Raw genomic sequence first — 18,165 nt, forward strand, 5'->3', positions numbered from 1 at the left:
GCCCAGAGGCGTACCTCAAGTGCAATTACCAATTTCCCTTGACTTGACGGGGGCCCCAATAAAACTCGACGCCACTTAGAGGTCGTACGAGGACTCGTGTGAGGTATCTAGAAGGTAGCGTAGACCCCCCCCAAACCCCACACAACTTACCACATCTGCCGTCGCAGACGTCCTGGCCCCGGGAAATTCCCCAGGAGGGGGCTGTAACCCCTCCTACCCAGGAAGGGGCCTTGACCGCCTTTCCTTTTCTTTCGGCGACCCATCCTTAGAAGGGACCGCCTCCCCGTTGAGGGGCCAATGGCCACCTCCCCCGAGCGCTCCCATCCGTGCTGGGTGACGCCCACTCATAGGGATCTTCCAATTAGTGCTCACAGATCATGACCTTACCGCCCGACCAAAATAAATACGACAATGCTAACTAAATGACTAAACTAAAAAAGACAGTAGCAACTACAATTTTATTAAAAGCATGCTTACCAATGAACACTAAAGCAGAATTTCTTTATTTGCGAAACGTAACACAAATCGACCATTCTTTATTACATACTCAAAATCATCACGATAATACCACAACCTGTAAACGAAAATCAGAGTTATCCATCAACTTTATTCAAAAAACCACTTGCTGTCCTCAGGGGCTGGTGGGTGGGTCAAAATTGGCTCTTCGTTCCGTCTCGAGCTCACGTGCAGCGAGGAGGTGCAGCTTCAGAGCACAGGAACAAGAGGATGCCTTCTGATCTTGCTTCTCCTTTTATCCGTCTTCAGGGCGGGCGTAAACCCGCCCCTGCCTGCCCCAAGGGCGTGGCCAGCCGCGTCAGTGTCTAGGCCAACCCACTCTAGGGCGGGAAAAGGCGCGCCCCGACTACGCCGCTTCGGGCATACCAGCCGAGACTCGCCTCCCGCCCAAGATGGCTTCCCGGGGGGATCGTGGTACTCCGCCATACGTTCGGGGGGACCGAGTGGTCGCCCCTTTCCATATGGCTGAGATACCCGCCACCCCCTCTCAACACAATCCCCAAGGATGGGAAACCGGAAACAGTTCTGAAGTTTTTTGGAAGACGGGAGGGAGTGACCCTCCCGGCCGTATTTATTAAAATATGAAACAAAATTAAAACATTAAATAAACAGTTTCATATTATGTACAATTTCATTACCACATTGCGATGTTTGGCTAACCTTAACAGATTCTCTAATACAAAGGTTCTCCTAGCCGAACTAACATCCTACAAAACATTTACTTGAAATTTTGAAATTGTACATCCTAACGTTTAAGGGCCAACGGCAAGGTCGTAACCGGTGTCAAGATCCCTAACCCAGAAATATCGCCCTCACTTGTGAGGGGCGGCCCAGAGGCGTACCTCAAGTGCAATTACCAATTTCCCTTGACTTGACGGGGGCCCCAATAAAACTCGACGCCACTTAGAGGTCGTACGAGGACTCGTGTGAGGTATCTAGAAGGTAGCGTAGACCCCCCCCCAAACCCCACACAACTTACCACATCTGCCGTCGCAGACGTCCTGGCCCCGGGAAATTCCCCAGGAGGGGGCTGTAACCCCTCCTACCCAGGAAGGGGCCTTGACCGCCTTTCCTTTTCTTTCGGCGACCCATCCTTAGAAGGGACCGCCTCCCCGTTGAGGGGCCAATGGCCACCTCCCCCGAGCGCTCCCATCCGTGCTGGGTGACGCCCACTCATAGGGATCTTCCAATTAGTGCTCACCGATCAAGACCTTACCGCCACAGGCCGGATAGTTGACCGGCTATCCGGACCCCCCACAACACTCCTACCTAAAGGTCATGGTATAACGTTTTTAGCCATGCTAAGAAGTCTCCTATGAGTAACTCATTCCCCACCCGAGACAAATGCACTCCATCCCCTAAATACATACTGTCATCATTAATACACCCATGCGAAATAGAATGCAGTGTCTTGGAACGGAACAACCTACTCACTTTGTTATTAAGCTTTCTAACAGAATGATTTAAAGCAGGAACCGAAATAGCACCCCGCCACACTTTTCGTGGGATCATATGGGACCACGCAATTGTGCACCCTGGAACTCTCCTCGCTAACCAACTTACAGTGGAAAGCATCGCCTCAAGAAGAAGTCGTCTACCAGTGGTGACCAAATCATTACCCCCAAGATGTACTATGACTACAGACGGCGGTGACCTCGTCCGCCCTAGCAAACCCTCAAAAAATGATTGAAACTGGTCAATACAGAGACCGCCTCTTCCGTAGAAGGACACACTGTACCCGTATTCCCCAGCTACGTGAATCATGTCACCTGCCTTGAATACGTCTGCGGCACGTCTCACGTATGAGTGGCCCACGACCCACACCTCCTTTTTCACAGCCGGTGATGTCTGACCGCTGGCCCGGTGTTGGGTCGACTGCAAAGTCCGCCCCGCCTCGTAGGCTTGCGCAACTGAAAACCAAACAAAAACAAGAAGCGTGAGTACATCGTTACAGCTTCACAACATGTGCAACCGCACATACCTTTTATAACAATTGGAGGACCAACGCCCCACCCGTTTAACTTGTTCCACATTCAGACCCCTGGCTGTAGCTTCTGTAGCAGCCCCTATCCGAAAGGAATGGGTCCCAAACTCGCCCGGGTTCAAGCCCGCAGCGGCAATCGACATCGCAAGCACCCGCTGAAACTGAAACTTTGTCAGTGGGGTGGCGTCAGCGTGTCTCAACAAGGTCCCTGCCCATGATGCCACCCTTCGTGCTAAATAATCTTCTAAACACTTTACCGGGCACATGGAGGACCCGGGAATCCTGCGTATGATTACGCAGTCACCCATCCCACTTTGATCGGTCTTGGACCTGACAAATGAGACCGTCATTGTCTCCCCTCTGATCTGAACGTGCTCCTGGCACAATCCTCCTGTCACATCCTGCTTGTTCCTCGCCACTAGTTCGCTTACCCGCATAGCCCCATGGAATGCCAGCGTAAAAGCGGCTCGGAATAACACTGTCTCAAACTGAGATGAACACGTAGCAGGGAGTCTGGATAATAACTGGGCCAGCCTATCCAAACCTATCGGGCGCCTCTCGTCTACTCTGCGACCTTCAAGGCGTTGCCACCCCCGTAGCGCTTTCTGTACAACGAAAGACGCTGTCGGGTCATGGATCCCATGAGCCCTAGCAACAAAGGAAATGGCAGCCCGATGCCTCTGAGCCGTGGCCACCGATTTCCCGACCAGATGTAAGGACATCAGAAAATTTACCACCCACTCCTCCTGGCCCCAAAGCTCCTCTCTATCAGTCCCCAAAAAGGCTAAATAGGACCGGAACGCCCCTTCATATGCCTTCCTCGTCCTGGGTGCTAAACTCTCTCCCACGAGGTTACGAAGTTCGGGGCACCGAGAGACCAGAGAGCTTCGGGAAAGGGTGCCGGCTCCGGGTCCGCTGTGGGAAGAAAACCCCAGAAAGCCTGCATACGAAAACGAGACAGTGCATCAGCCGCCTGGTTCATTACCCCTGGGACATGTCTTGCTCTGAATAGCACATTCAATTGCATACACAGTAAAACAATTTCCTTGAGCAGTCTCAAAATCCATTTGCATCGTGCTGCCTGGCTATTGATACACTCGACCACGGTCATATTGTCAGACCAAAATACCACAGAGTGATCTTTGAACCCGTCGGGCCAAGTTCTCAGGGCCACTAAAATGGGGAAAAGTTCCAGGAAAGCAATGTTACTTGTCAGTCCACTGTCATGCCACCATGTCGGCCACTTTTGTGCAGACCATCTTGTGCCGAAGATGGCACCAAAACCTATGCTCCCTGCCGAATCTGTCCACAGCCCCAACTCCTCAGAGGACACGGCCGGTTTGTTCCAGACGACTCGACCATTGAAATCCGCCAGAAATGCCAACCAAATGCGCATGTCCTGGCGGACCTCTGCCGAGAGCCTTGTGCGATGATGGCCCTCCTTCAGGCCGACCATGACTTGAGCAATCGAACGGGAAAAGGGGCGGGCCATTGGTATAACCCTCAGGGCAAAATTCAACTGGCCAACTAACTGCTGTAATTGATGCAGCTTAACCTTAGGTCCACTTATACACATTTGCAGGGATGTCCTGAACTTTGACACTTTGTCAGCTGGTAAACGAAAACAACCTTCTCCGGAGTCTAACTCGATCCCCGGAAACTCGAGGCAAGTGGAAGGCCCCACAGTCTTACCTGGTGCCAATGGCACGCCAAACTGATTCATCAAGACACAAAATTGTGCCAAAGCCTGCCCACATTCCGGATCCCCGGCTGCCCCCAGGAACAAAAAATCATCAAGGTAATGCATCACATGTTGGAAACCCGTCTTCCTTGTGAAGACCCATTGTAGAAAACTACTGAATTTTTCGAAATAGGCACAAGATATAGAGCACCCCATCGGCATACACCTATCCATGTAATAATGACCCTGAAACATGAAACCTAGGAGACGCTGATCGTCTGGAGGTACCGGGAGCAACCGGAACGCTGACTCGATATCAGATTTTGCCATCAGCGCCCCGGGCCCCAGGCAATTCAAAATGGCTACGGCCTCATCGAAGGATGCGTACCGCACCGAACACACTTCCGGGTCTATCGCTTCGTTTACGGAAAGACCACGTGGGGCTGATAAATTATGTATCAGCCGAAACTCACCCGGGTCCTTCTTTGGGACCACACCTAAAGGGGAACAAACAAAGTTAAGAACCGGTGGTACACTAAACGGACCGGCGACTCGACCTCGAGTAACCTCCTTCCTGATCTTATCCTGTACCACGGTCGTATGCTGGAAGACCGATAGCTGATTCTTACATTTCTCTACACCTTGAAAGTCCCCCACTGGGATGCGGAAACCATAAGAAAACCCGTTCCGCAACACCCCAGCAGAAGTACGATCCGGGTATTCACTGAGCCAGGGAATCATTGCCAAGGTATCAATCGGGGTAGGTAAAGGCGCCCCTCGGACTATGTTAGACCTGTTTGGCGCCTCCTCTACCCCCGTTATCACCCGTTTTGGCTCTGCACGTGGACTCAGGATGGGATGATTGCCCACACCCACTACATTCGTGTCTAAATTTGCACGATCCCTGGGGCCTAGTACATTTACCCCTGTTGAAGTTCCAACAAACCCCCCTTTTTCCTGTATTGCCGGCAGGCCTCGAGTAATTGTCGGTACCCGCCCCTGATCGAAAGGGCGTCCCCGCATACTGGCGGGAGGATTCGCCAACGTTACTCCCTACTAATGGCAATTTTAACATACCAGTATCCTCCATTTTGGGCCATGACACAGAATCATAACAATCCCACGTTAAGTTTTTATCATGTTCTTTAGCCTTTCTAAACAGATTATCATAGCAGAACCAATGATTACCCTCGTGTGATACCGAGTACCCCATGATTCGTGACTGATAAATCGGCAATTCGGGTAACAGATCGGGCCTTCGTTCCCCCAAGATCGATGTAAAAACCCCCCACGCTTTGCCCCAATTGCCAATGTTTTCATTTACCTTAAAGGCGGCCATTTTTGCGCGCCAAACACTCGGATGCATGAGATCCTTCTGGCCCTTAACATGCTCCATCTCATAGTGATCAGTAAGCAACGAGAAGATGTTTACGTACTCCCCTGCCCATATCTTCTCTTTAATAGCCAAAGGAACATGCTGACCCAACTTTTCCCTACGAGAGGGTGCTGACTCATCCCTCGCAATCGGCAATGGCCGCTTACCTGAACCGGACGCTGCCTCTGCTACTGAACCCGTCCCCTGTGGCTTCTCTACTGCTGCAGCCGGCGTGGACACCTTCGCTGCTTCCCGTGACTCACGCAGTTGCTTCATCAGCACCTGTGCGTCGACAGCCGTGGCGCCCTCGCTACCTTTACCCAACCACGCTGCTAATTGTGCTGCCAGCTCGGGCGGCATATCTTCCCCGGACACGGGGGTGACCACAACGGGAATCGGATTCCCTTCCTCCGGCACGGGAGTGGGTGCCTCGAGCGGGGTACTGGGACCCGGGATGTCTTCCCCAGCTGCTCCCCTCCTGGGCCTCTTGTTTTTCCCTCCCGGGGCTGCTCCCGCCAAAGGACGTTTCGGTCCCCCTTCCTCGTCTTTATCCATTCGCCTCTTTAGTTCGGTCACCTCTTTCATGAGAACGCGCAGCATCTGGTCAGTAGTCATGCGCTTTCCCGCCTTCTTCGGCATTCTCCAACAGAGTATCTGAAAAACAAACAAGAACGATTACAACGCTCAAAATTGGCTCTTCGTTCCGTCTCGAGCTCACGTGCAGCGAGGAGGTGCAGCTTCAGAGCACAGGAACAAGAGGATGCCTTCTGATCTTGCTTCTCCTTTTATCCGTCTTCAGGGCGGGCGTAAACCCGCCCCTGCCTGCCCCAAGGGCGTGGCCAGCCGCGTCAGTGTCTAGGCCAACCCACTCTAGGGCGGGAAAAGGCGCACCCCGGCTACGCCGCTTCGGGCATACCAGCCGAGACTCGCCTCCCGCCCAAGATGGCTTCCCGGGGGGATCGTGGTACTCCGCCATACGTTCGGGGGGACCGAGTGGTCGCCCCTTTCCATTCTACTCTTTCTACCCGCAATCCACTGCTGATGATGTCACTGACCATGTCATGAATGATGTAATAAGTGGACATGACTTACTTCATTGGTAGGCCTTCACATGTATTATCTCCTCTGTATTCTTCAACAAGCGTAAAATTGATCTGCAACCCTGAGTAGGCCTCACCTTAAACAAACCTCTGGAGAGACCACACCTTATCGTCATCCTGAATTATTTATTTAAAATGTTAGGGACAGATTTATGATATGTGTATGCCTCTTTTGCGCCACTGTGCGTCAGTTTTGTGACGCAGTGGCGGTGCAAAAGATTTGCTATGAGGCGTCAAAATTACAAATTGATGCATCTAGGCAAATGTGTCATGCTGTTTTAAAACCGTGCCACATGAAACCGATGCAGCAGTGATGAAAAAGATGCACCATGTTGCAAGACAGGCCTCACTTGGGACCATATGTATCAAGCTAATTAGAATGCTTTGGCGACATATTTCTGCTGATAAAAGCTGCAAAACTTTTGTTGCCTATGTTGATTATATGGCTCTATGTTATTTACATTTCTTTGCTGTTTCAATTAATCTTTTTCTGTTATTTTTTCTTTTCTGTTTTCTATTTTTTCTCTCTGTTATTCCACATGTTTTAATCTTATTTTGAACATTCACTCACATTCTCCAAGAAACTCTTCTTTGTTATTGTTCTACTCTCTTTTTTTTCTTTCACTTCCTTATCCATTTTGTTTTTCGCAATTATACCCTCTTCCATCTTTTCTTCGGTAAATAGATCTATTAAACAGTATCTCTGGTTTACTCCCTATAGCTGTCTTTCTTTTAACATTACTCTCTGTTTACTTCCCTTATACTTACTCTTCTTTTTTTTTTTTTTAAATGTTTTGGTCCGCTCCTAGTTCGCGAACCGGGCAGCGAACGGGGAAGCGAACCAAAGGAAACAGAGCTTGCCAGAGTTCTAAACATTCTAGCAATTTAATTTGAAAGGGGAGGTAGTTCTGAAAAGAACTTTTTTTTAATGTTTTTGTTGTTTTTTTTTGTTTTTTTTTCTGAACATTTTTTGGTTTTTTTGTATTTTTTGAACAGTTTTATGTTTTTTTTTGTTTTTGATGGAGGGGAAACAACAAAAAAGAGGCATTGAAAAGGGCTCAACAGGAGCAAAAAAAAAATTACTGTCTGGGGCGGTTAGGGCAATTATGATTTTCATAAGCAACGTTCATTAACGATATGCTCATGTTACCACATGAAAGCAATGCACCGCAATACAAACAGGTTAATTTGATATGTAAAAAGTTCTGCTGAATGTTTGGCACGGTTTCCCATGCCTCTGCTCCTGTCAACGATATTTGCGAAGTTGACCTGGCCACAGGAGTTGTTGTTGGATTATCCTGCAGGTCACGCAACTCTGCACGGCTGTAGTTCAATGGATGCCACCTGCTCATATGCCGATGCATGGTATAGTTCCCAAAGCTATACTTTTTATCAGTGCCTCTTGATAACTTGTCTTTACAAATGAGGCAGGTGACATATTTAGCATTTACTTTCTTCTGCCCTCGAGGGAGTGAAAAAAACTGCCAAATGAAACTGGTTTTCCGATGGGAACCACGGGGCACCTCTTGTAAGAACTGTGGTCCTTCTGTCTCCTCTTCCTCTAGTTCATCCTCTTCCTCCTCTGTGTTGGTGATGAACTGGGGTGGTGGTCCTCTCTTCCCATGAGGAGGTGAAGGTGGTGGTGGGGGTGCACCAGCTGAAGCAACTACTGAAGCCATTGCTCAACTATGAAAAAGGGTCTTTCTCTCACCAAGATGAAAGTCAGAGTGAGGAAAGAAGGAGGGGTTTTCATCATTTGGGAAAAGCAAAAGTTCTAAACCAATGAAAAGTGTTATTTTTAGGTCATATGACCTAGTCTTACATCATTTGGAAACCAAAAGTTAAATGAACCAATGAAAAGTTTTATAAACAAGTCACATGACCTGTTCCGCTCACGTTATGCGGTGCGCGCCGCGCCCCGGATCGCTTCCGGTTCGCGGTCCGGAGCACTTCCGGGAGCGCTAACGCGGCGCGTCATAAGACGCATTACGCGACAACGTGATACGTCGCGCTTCCGCAACGCGTCACAATGTTGATTTCTAACGCGGCAGTTGCGCAAACGGAACGTTTACCGGTTCGCGGACTAGGTCGCGGCATCAAGATGAGCTAACGGGAAGCTTCCCGGTTCGCGAACCGGGAGCGAAGATAAAAAAATATTAAAAATGTTTTTTTATAAAAAACATATAAAATATATTTTTGGATTTAAAGAAGAATACATTTTACAGCTACAGATATTAGCTTTTAAAAAAACAATGAAATTCACTGAAAAAACCATAGGTTATAGACCATATATAGTTAGGAATTAGCATTTACAAAACCTTGAAAATTCACTGAAAAAGCCATAGGTTATAGACCATATATAGTTAGGGATTAGCATTTACAAAACCTTATTTTACTCGCACAAAACCATTGAAATTTCATATATAGTTAGTTGCACTAACTATATATCGCGCACCCGCAATCCACTGCTGATGATGTCACATATTACATCATTCATGACAGGGTCAGTGACATCACTGATGACATCACTGATGACATCTCAAATGACATCACTGATGACAACACCCAGTGATTGTATATTTCTGTAAAGTTAAAATATGTCTTACATATTGAAGAATGAGTGGATGTATAAGTGTCTGGATGAAGGATTTAGTAGGTGCATGACTGACTGTATGAGTGAGTGATTAAATGTGTCTCACTGAGTGCATGGGTTAGTGACTAAACTGTCTTAATTTGTGCATCATTATGTCTGTTGTTCTGTAAACTGTTGCATGTGTTGATAAGTAGCTATATGAGTAACTATATGGGTTATTGATTGGTTGCCCAAGTATTTGTATGGGAGACTGAGTGTGTGTGTGGGTGGCTGGGAGTTGTATGACTCTGTGCATAGATGTGTGAGCAGTTGATTCACTAGATGTATGGGTTCAAAAGTGCATGTGGAAACAGCTGCATGGGCGGTTGACTGTGTGCATGAGTGTATTGCTGAGTGAATGGATATCTCAGTGCTACATGTCAAAGTAAGTACATATGTAAAACACAGTACATGTGAGAGTAGACATATATAAATAACTGTGCAGAAGAGCCAGTGAATGTGTGAGTGGCTGCATGGATCATTGAAAACTTGTATCAGTGATAGTATAAGAGAGTAAAAATATGTTAGAATATGTTTGAATTAGTAAGGTGTGTATAACTGTATAGTTGAGGAAATGGAGGTGTGATTGATTCTTTGCATGACTGAGTAGGTGCATGAGTAACTCCATGGATGAGTGACAATCTGTGAGTGTCTGTTTACACTGAGTGTATCTAAGGTTATATTAGAGCAGGGTTCTTCAATTTGTGGGGCGCGCCCCCCTGGGGGGGCGCGGCGCCATCCCAGGGGGGGCGCAGGCTCCACTTTGATCTTCCCTTTGTGCCCATTTCTTTGTCTGGGTGATTCTCCCAGGAGGGGGCCAATTCACGGAGTCGACAGCTTCGGCTGAGTGCGAGGCAGGGGTCTCCTCTGCTAAAAACGAAAGCAAACAAACAGACACGCTTTCAGTTTTAGCAGAGGAGACCCCTTGCCTCCCACTGCAGCTGAAGCTGCCAGCTCTGTGAATTAACCCCCTCCTGGGAGAGATAGCTCTTCCCAGAAGGGAGAGAAGGTTTCGCAGAGGTTTTGAGGCACGGCCAGGGTGGGCTCTGGTCCAGGGCCCCAGCCTTTCAAGGGGGGTGGGAGTGAGAGGGAGTTGGGGGGGCGGGAGTCCTTCAGTTATTTTGGGAAGCGAGGGAGAGGTTGCAATCCGGGTTTGGGCCATGAATCGGGTCAGTGGGCTCTGGTCTGTGGTCCTCAACTCATGAGGATCTTTGTGTGGGCACCGGGATGTTGGTCTGCAGATTCGAATTTTAATCATAAAAGGTGTGAGGGTGGAGTGGTGGATGAATGGGTGGGGGTGGATGGATGAGTGAGGGGATGGATGGTGAGTGAAGGTGTGAATGGATGCTGGGAGAGAGGATGGATGCATGAGTGGAGGGATGAATGGGAGTGGATGATGTGTGTATGGTTGGAAGGGTAGATGGATGGGTGGAGGGGTGGATGGATCAGTGAAATGGTGGATGGATCGATGGGGGGGTGGATGGTGGACGAATCGGTGGGTGGATGGATGAGAGAGGTGATGGATGGATTGATGTATTGATGTGTGAAGGGATGAATGAATGGATGGATGGATGAGTGGGAGGATAGCTTGGGTGAATGGTTGGATGGATGGGTGGAAGAGTGGATGGATTGGTGAGGGGATAGATTGGGTGAAGGGATGGATGGATGGGTGAGAGAGTGGATGGAGGGATGGAGAGGTGAGATGATGGATGGAAGGTGGATGGGTTTGCAAGTGGTTGAAGGGGTTTGGATGTGGATGGGGCTCAGATGGAGGGACGGAATGAATGGTGGGGGAGTTGGTGGATGACAAGGTGTACATGATGGATGGGGAGGGTTGTGATGACTTCCTTTGCTTTCTTGGTGCCATGAGAGCTGTGGTTCAGAGTGGAAGGTATTTGAATTGTTTGGCTGCTCCCTTGCCTATGTGTTACTGTTCTGTATTCTATGTGTGCTCATGTGTGGGATCTATGCATCATGCGTGTGACATTTTGCGTGACGTCCAGCTGCTACTTGAATGCGGGGCCCCCATGGGCAAGGTCGGGTTCCATGTTTTGGGTTCCGCTTGGTGAAGCACCCATGGTGTGTTCCCTATAGTGGGCTCATCACGGCGGTCCTCCCTTTGGTTCACTTGTGCATGGTGCTTTACATCCTACAATGTATTTGTTTATTTGTTGGGGAGTTTGTGAGATTGGGTTCTCAGCACTTGCGGTGTTTAAGATCTAGGTACCGTTTAGAACTGGATGTGGAGCACAGCCTGAGGATGGCAGTGGCAGGGATTCACCCACAGATTGAGAGTCTAGGTGTGGCTGGGCACCGGCACACCCGTCACATTCATGTTGGTGGTGTTGTTGATCTGTGTCCTGTGTAAGGCAGGGCATCCTAGTGGGGAGAATTTGCGGACATTTTGTCTTGGAGGATTGTGTTTTGAGCTGTCTGGTACGCCTCTGTCGTTTCGTCACACCCACTCACAGGCCTGCAGTTTGCTAGGCACTCTTGTTGTGTTGAGCATTGTTTGCTGGATATGGGCCGTGGTGTGCGCGTGGCAGTCGATCATGTGGTGTGCCGGATTCCCGAGGTTTCTGTTGGGGGTGGGGGGGCCCAACATCTGGGGGAATTCAGCTGGGGGGGCTCAACCTGGAAAAGTTTGAAGACCTCTGTATTAGAGTCTGAAGAGGTTCATCGTATTATCACATGAATGATGTCATCAGTGATGTCATCAGTGATGTCATTTGAGATGTCATCAGTGATGTCATCAGTGATGTCACTGACCCTGTCATGAATGATGTAATATGTGACATCATCAGCAGTGGATTGCGGGTGCGCGATATATAGTTAGTGCAACTAACTATATATGAAATTTCAATGGTTTTGTGCGAGTAAAATACTGTTTTGTAAATGCTAATCCCTAACTATATATGGTCTATAACCTATGATTTTTTCAGTGAATATATATATATATATATATATCTCTGCAATACCTCGCAGTACTTTCACCGTTCCTAGGCGAAAAAAACAAGGCAAGGACCACTTCCTGTAGTTTTCTGCAGTGTTTATTAACCCCAACAGCTAGTCATGACGCGTTTCGACCGTCCCTGCGGCCTTGGTCACATGACGATGCCATAAATTCAACCTCCTTTTAAAGTGCAAGTGCTCACATGTACAAATGGACATAGAGAAAATGCTATCCGTTTAAATACATTGAAATTAATGGAGCATTTATAACTGTTTAAATACGTTTGCATATACACATTCTCATTATGCAAATAATTTGTACCATATTCAGAAAAAACTCCATTCCTTCAACAACTAAAGTTTTTTTAGAAAAAAGAAGATAACTGCATAAATGCTTTAGAGTTTCCGTACTTATTTTCAACTCTATTTATCCATTTGCAAAACTTTCTAATTTTAATCAGTGCTCACCCTATCGTGCTCAAACTATAATAAATGAAACAAATTCTCCATTAACATATTCATAATACTTATTTACAATTAACCACATGAGTAGCGACAAAATGTTTTAACCTCTATACAACTACATTAGTTCATTAAGGGCTCACTAAATCATATAGATAGTGAAATTTCCCATTGCTGTTTATGAGTATTTATCATTTTTCCAACACCTTAGTCCTCCATAGGATATCTGTGGCACTTATTGCAACCCCTAGTGCTTATTTCATAAATATTTCACTTAATTTTACAGTGGGATCCCCCATTATAAATCCTTAAAAGTGAACTCGTGCAAAGGCGCATAATAGATAAAGTGACTCATGCTTACATCATTTAGTGAAATTATTGTATAGATATTTTACATTTCGCATTTCAATTTGGTTAAAAGTAAAATTCATTATAGCGCATAGTTGTTAGGAACATCTTAGAGGACAATTCATAAATAAAAAGTTCATATAAGGGACATATTCATATTAATTCATACAGTACTTCATGTTAATTAGCAGGTCATTACTTGATAACTGCAAAGATCTAAGACACTATAGTAAATGAGAGCACCATCAGCTAAAAATACTATACACATTACAATTTCATAATTATAAAAGGAGGAAGTCGGTGACACAATTAAAACCAGCTAAAAAAGAAAGACACCCGGATAAAAACTACCCTGATATCTAAAATCAGCCAGAGATAATTGATCATTATTTTCACTCAATTAATACTTATAATCTGTCCAAAAACAAAAAATGGTTTTAAAAGACAGGTTTAATATGAGTACAAAATATGTGCAAATCTAGCAATTGTATATTCCTAAATTCCTCCTTATTGTAAGATGGGTATTTTGTTGCCGTGTCTTGTTGTTGATTACACAAATACCTATGGGGGACCTCACATATATTACTGATAACATCTCATAATTATGTATGGAGGTCCTCCGTGGTATTTAATCCCCCGGGCCATTTGGCATCAAATTCCAGAATGTATTTCGTTTCGGTTTTACGCATAAGGGCCTCCCTATCTCCCCCTCTTTTTGTGGCAGGGATTGACTCAATAGCAAAATATTTTAAACACTGAGGTTTGCTATTGTGGAAGGCCTCAAAATGCCTGGCAACTGGATAACTTTGATCTTTGTTAGTTATCGCACGCAAGTGCTGCAGGATACGTTTGTGGATAGGTAGTTTTGAACTCCCTACATATTTTAGCCCACATTCACATTCCAAGATGTATATACAGAATTCCGTTTTACAAGTCAGATGTTGTTTGATTTCCCTCGTGATTTTTGGGATAACCGTGGTGTATTTTTTGGTGTTAACACCATGCTGGCATGCCTTACACGCAAAGCATTTATAGAACCCTTTGCTTATAGGGCGCCAGGGTTCCTTACCAAAACATTCCTTGCTTTTCTTTGTTAGGATAGAGCCCAAACTCATACCCTTTCGGTAGGTTATTGAGGGATTGGTGGACATCAAGCTCCCTATAACTGGGTCATCCTGCACAAAGTGCCAGTTGCGCCTTATTATACTCCTAAGTTCTTTTTCTTGTCTGGAGTATGTCAAAACTAGTCTGACTGAATTGCCTTCTGTACTCTGAGCCTGGCTCGCTTTTTCACTGGACTTTAGTAGATCACCTCTAGCTTTAAGTCGTGACTTCCTGATGGCGGTTTCTACTGTTCTGGCCCCATATCCTCTTTCCACAAATCTACAAAGACTTTCTTGTTGTTTAACCTGCATATCCTCTTCATTACTGCATATACGGCGGATGCGTAGCATCTCACCGTACGGGATTGATTTTATCAGGTGTTTTGGGTGGGCACTTGTAGCATGTAAAAGAGTGTTCCCCGCCGTAGGTTTTCTAAAAAGGGTAGTACTAAGAACATTATTATCTAGAAAAACACGCACATCTAAAAATGTCACCGACTCCTTGCTGATACTAGAAGTAAAATTCAGATTAAGATCATTAACATTGATGTCCTGTACAAAATTAAAAACACTTTCTTCAGTTCCATGCCAAACAATAAAAAGGTCATCGATAAACCTCAGCCATGATATTATATTGGTGGTGCACTGGTGTGTATATTTCCGCCTTAGGACCAGCTCCTCCCACCACCCCATAAAGAGGCAGGCATAGCTTGGGGAGAAGCTGTCCCCCATGGCTACACCCTGGGTTTGCTGGTATAGTTGGCCATTAAACATAAAGTAGTTATTTTCTAAACAAAAAGATAACATTTCAAGAAGCATCTTTGTATGATTGGTCAGTTCCATTGGCCTACTGCTTAAATAGTATTCACATGCCCGTAGGCCATCCATATGTTTAATACAAGTATACAATGAACTGACGTCCAGTGTCACCAGGAGGAAATCAGATTTCCATTCAATTTGTTCAATTTTCCGCAGGAAATCTCCGGTGTCCTGTACGTATGAGTTCAAGGATTTCATATGTGCCTGACATTTTGCGTGACGTCCAGCTGCTACTTGAATGCGGGGCCCCCATGGGCAAGGTCGGGTTCCATGTTTTGGGTTCCGCTTGGTGAAGCACCCATGGTGTGTTCCCTATAGTGGGCTCATCACGGCGGTCCTCCCTTTGGTTCACTTGTGCATGGTGCTTTACATCCTACAATGTATTTGTTTATTTGTTGGGGAGTTTGTGAGATTGGGTTCTCAGCACTTGCGGTGTTTAAGATCTAGGTACCGTTTAGAACTGGATGTGGAGCACAGCCTGAGGATGACAGTGGCAGGGATTCACCCACAGATTGAGAGTCTAGGTGTGGCTGGGCACCGGCACACCCGTCACATTCATGTTGGTGGTGTTGTTGATCTGTGTCCTGTGTAAGGCAGGGCATCCTAGTGGGGAGAATTTGCGGACATTTTGTCTTGGAGGATTGTGTTTTGAGCTGTCTGGTACGCCTCTGTCGTTTCGTCACACCCACTCACAGGCCTGCAGTTTGCTAGGCACTCTTGTTGTGTTGAGCATTGTTTGCTGGATATGGGCCGTGGTGTGCGCGTGGCAGTCGATCATGTGGTGTGCCGGATTCCCGAGGTTTCTGTTGGGGGGTGGGGGGGCCCAACATCTGGGGGAATTCAGCTGGGGGGGCTCAACCTGGAAAAGTTTGAAGACCTCTGTATTAGAGTCTGAAGAGGTTCATCGTATTATCACATGAATGATGTCATCAGTGATGTCATCAGTGATGTAATTTGAGATGTCATCAGTGATGTCATCAGTGATGTCACTGACCCTGTCATGAATGATGTAATATGTGACATCATCAGCAGTGGATTGCGGGTGCGCGATATATAGTTAGTGCAACTAACTATATATGAAATTTCAATGGTTTTGTGCGAGTAAAATAAGGTTTTGTAAATGCTAATCCCTAACTATATATGGTCTATAACCTATGATTTTTTCAGTGAATATATATATATATATATATATATATATATATATATATATATATATATATATATATATATATGAAAAAACCATAGGTTATAGACCATATATAGTTAGGAATTCGCATTTACAAAACCTTATTTTACTCACACAAAACCATTGAAATTCCATATATAGTTAGTTGCACTAACTATATATCGCGCACCCGCAATCCACTGCTGATGATGTCACATATTACATCATTCATGACATGGTCAGTGACATCACTGATGACATCACTGATGACATCTCAAATGACATCACTGATGACATCTCAAATGACATCACTGATGACATCACTGATGACATCTCATTTGACATTACTGATCACATCACTGATGATATCATTCATGTGATAATACGATGAACCTCTTCAGACTCTAATATAACCTTAGATACAATCAGTGTAAACAGACACTCACAGACTGTCACTCATCCATGGAGTTACTCACACACCTAGTCAGTCAATCAAAGAATCAATCACACCTCCATTTCCTCAACTATACAGTTATACAAACTTTACTTATTCAAACATATACTAACACATATTAACTCTCTTATACAATCCCTGATACAAGTTCACAATGATCCATACAGCCACTCACACATTCACTGGCTCTTATGCACAGTTATTTATATATGTCAACTCTCACATGAACTGTGTTTTACATATGTACTTACTTTGACATGTAGCAATGTAGCACTGAGATATCCATTCACTCACCAATACACTCATGCACACAGTCAACCGCCCATACAGCTGTTTCCACATGCACTTTTGAAACCATACATCTAGTGAATCAACTGCTCACACGTCTATGCACAGAGTCATACACCTCCCAGCCACCCACACACACACTCAGTATCCCATACAAATACTTGGGCAACCAATCAATAACCCATATAGTTACTCATATAGCTACTTATCAACACATGCAACAGTTTACAGAACAACAGACATAATGATGCACAAATTAAGACAGTTTAGTCACTAACCCATGCACTCAGTGAGACACATTTAATCACTCACTCATACAGTCAGTCATGCACCTACTAAATCCTTCATCCAGACACTTATACATCCACTCATTCTTCAATATGTAAGACATATTTTAACTTTACAGAACCATACAGTCACTGGATGTTGTCATCAGTGATGTCATCAGTGATGTCATTTGAGATGTCATCAGTGATGTCATCAGTGATGTCACTGACCATGTCATGAATGATGTAATATGTGACATCATCAGCAGTGGATTGCGGGTGCGCGATATATAGTTAGTGCAACTAACTATATATGGAATTTCAATGGTTTTGTGTGAGTAAAATAAGGTTTTGTAAATGCGAATTCCTAACTATATATGGTCTATAACCTATGGTTTTTTCAGTGAATTTTCAAGGTTTTGTAAATGCTAATTCCTAACTATATATGGTCTATAACCTACGGTTTTTTCAGTGAATTTTCAAGGTTTTGTAAATGCTAATTCCTAACTATATATGGTCTATAGCCTATGGTTTTTTCAATGAATATATATATATATACATACATATATAAACATATATCATCTGTATATCTACATATAAATACAAACATAAATGCATGCATACATATACTTATATGCATTTTAGGGTTGTTAGGGCGTTTTCGTGTGTATTATGTTGCTTTTTTAGGGCTTTTGGGTCAATTAAGTAGGGTTCCCGGAGCCTAGGGCTCAGGGGCCGGTTCAGTTTCGTGCGCATTGGTGTTGGCAAGGTTTTGAGGGATTTTGGCGGTTTTTGGTCGAGATTTGGCCGTTTTATGGCTTTTTTTTGTGTTTGCGGGGGGCGCGTATTCGGGTTGAAATTCGTCCCCGTTCCAGTGGATGGATTGGGCTGATTTTTGGTGAGATGTTAGGGAATAGCTGGAGCTAGTGTCCAGCCAAGTTTGAAGCGGATCGGAGCAGTGGAAGTGCTTTAAAGAGCAATTTTTGTGCGGAGTAGCGAATTGTCATGTTATTCAATGGG

This window comes from Lissotriton vulgaris, chromosome 3_1 (genome assembly GCF_964263255.1).
Source record: "Lissotriton vulgaris chromosome 3_1, aLisVul1.2, whole genome shotgun sequence".
Taxonomy (NCBI): Eukaryota; Metazoa; Chordata; class Amphibia; order Caudata; family Salamandridae; genus Lissotriton; species Lissotriton vulgaris.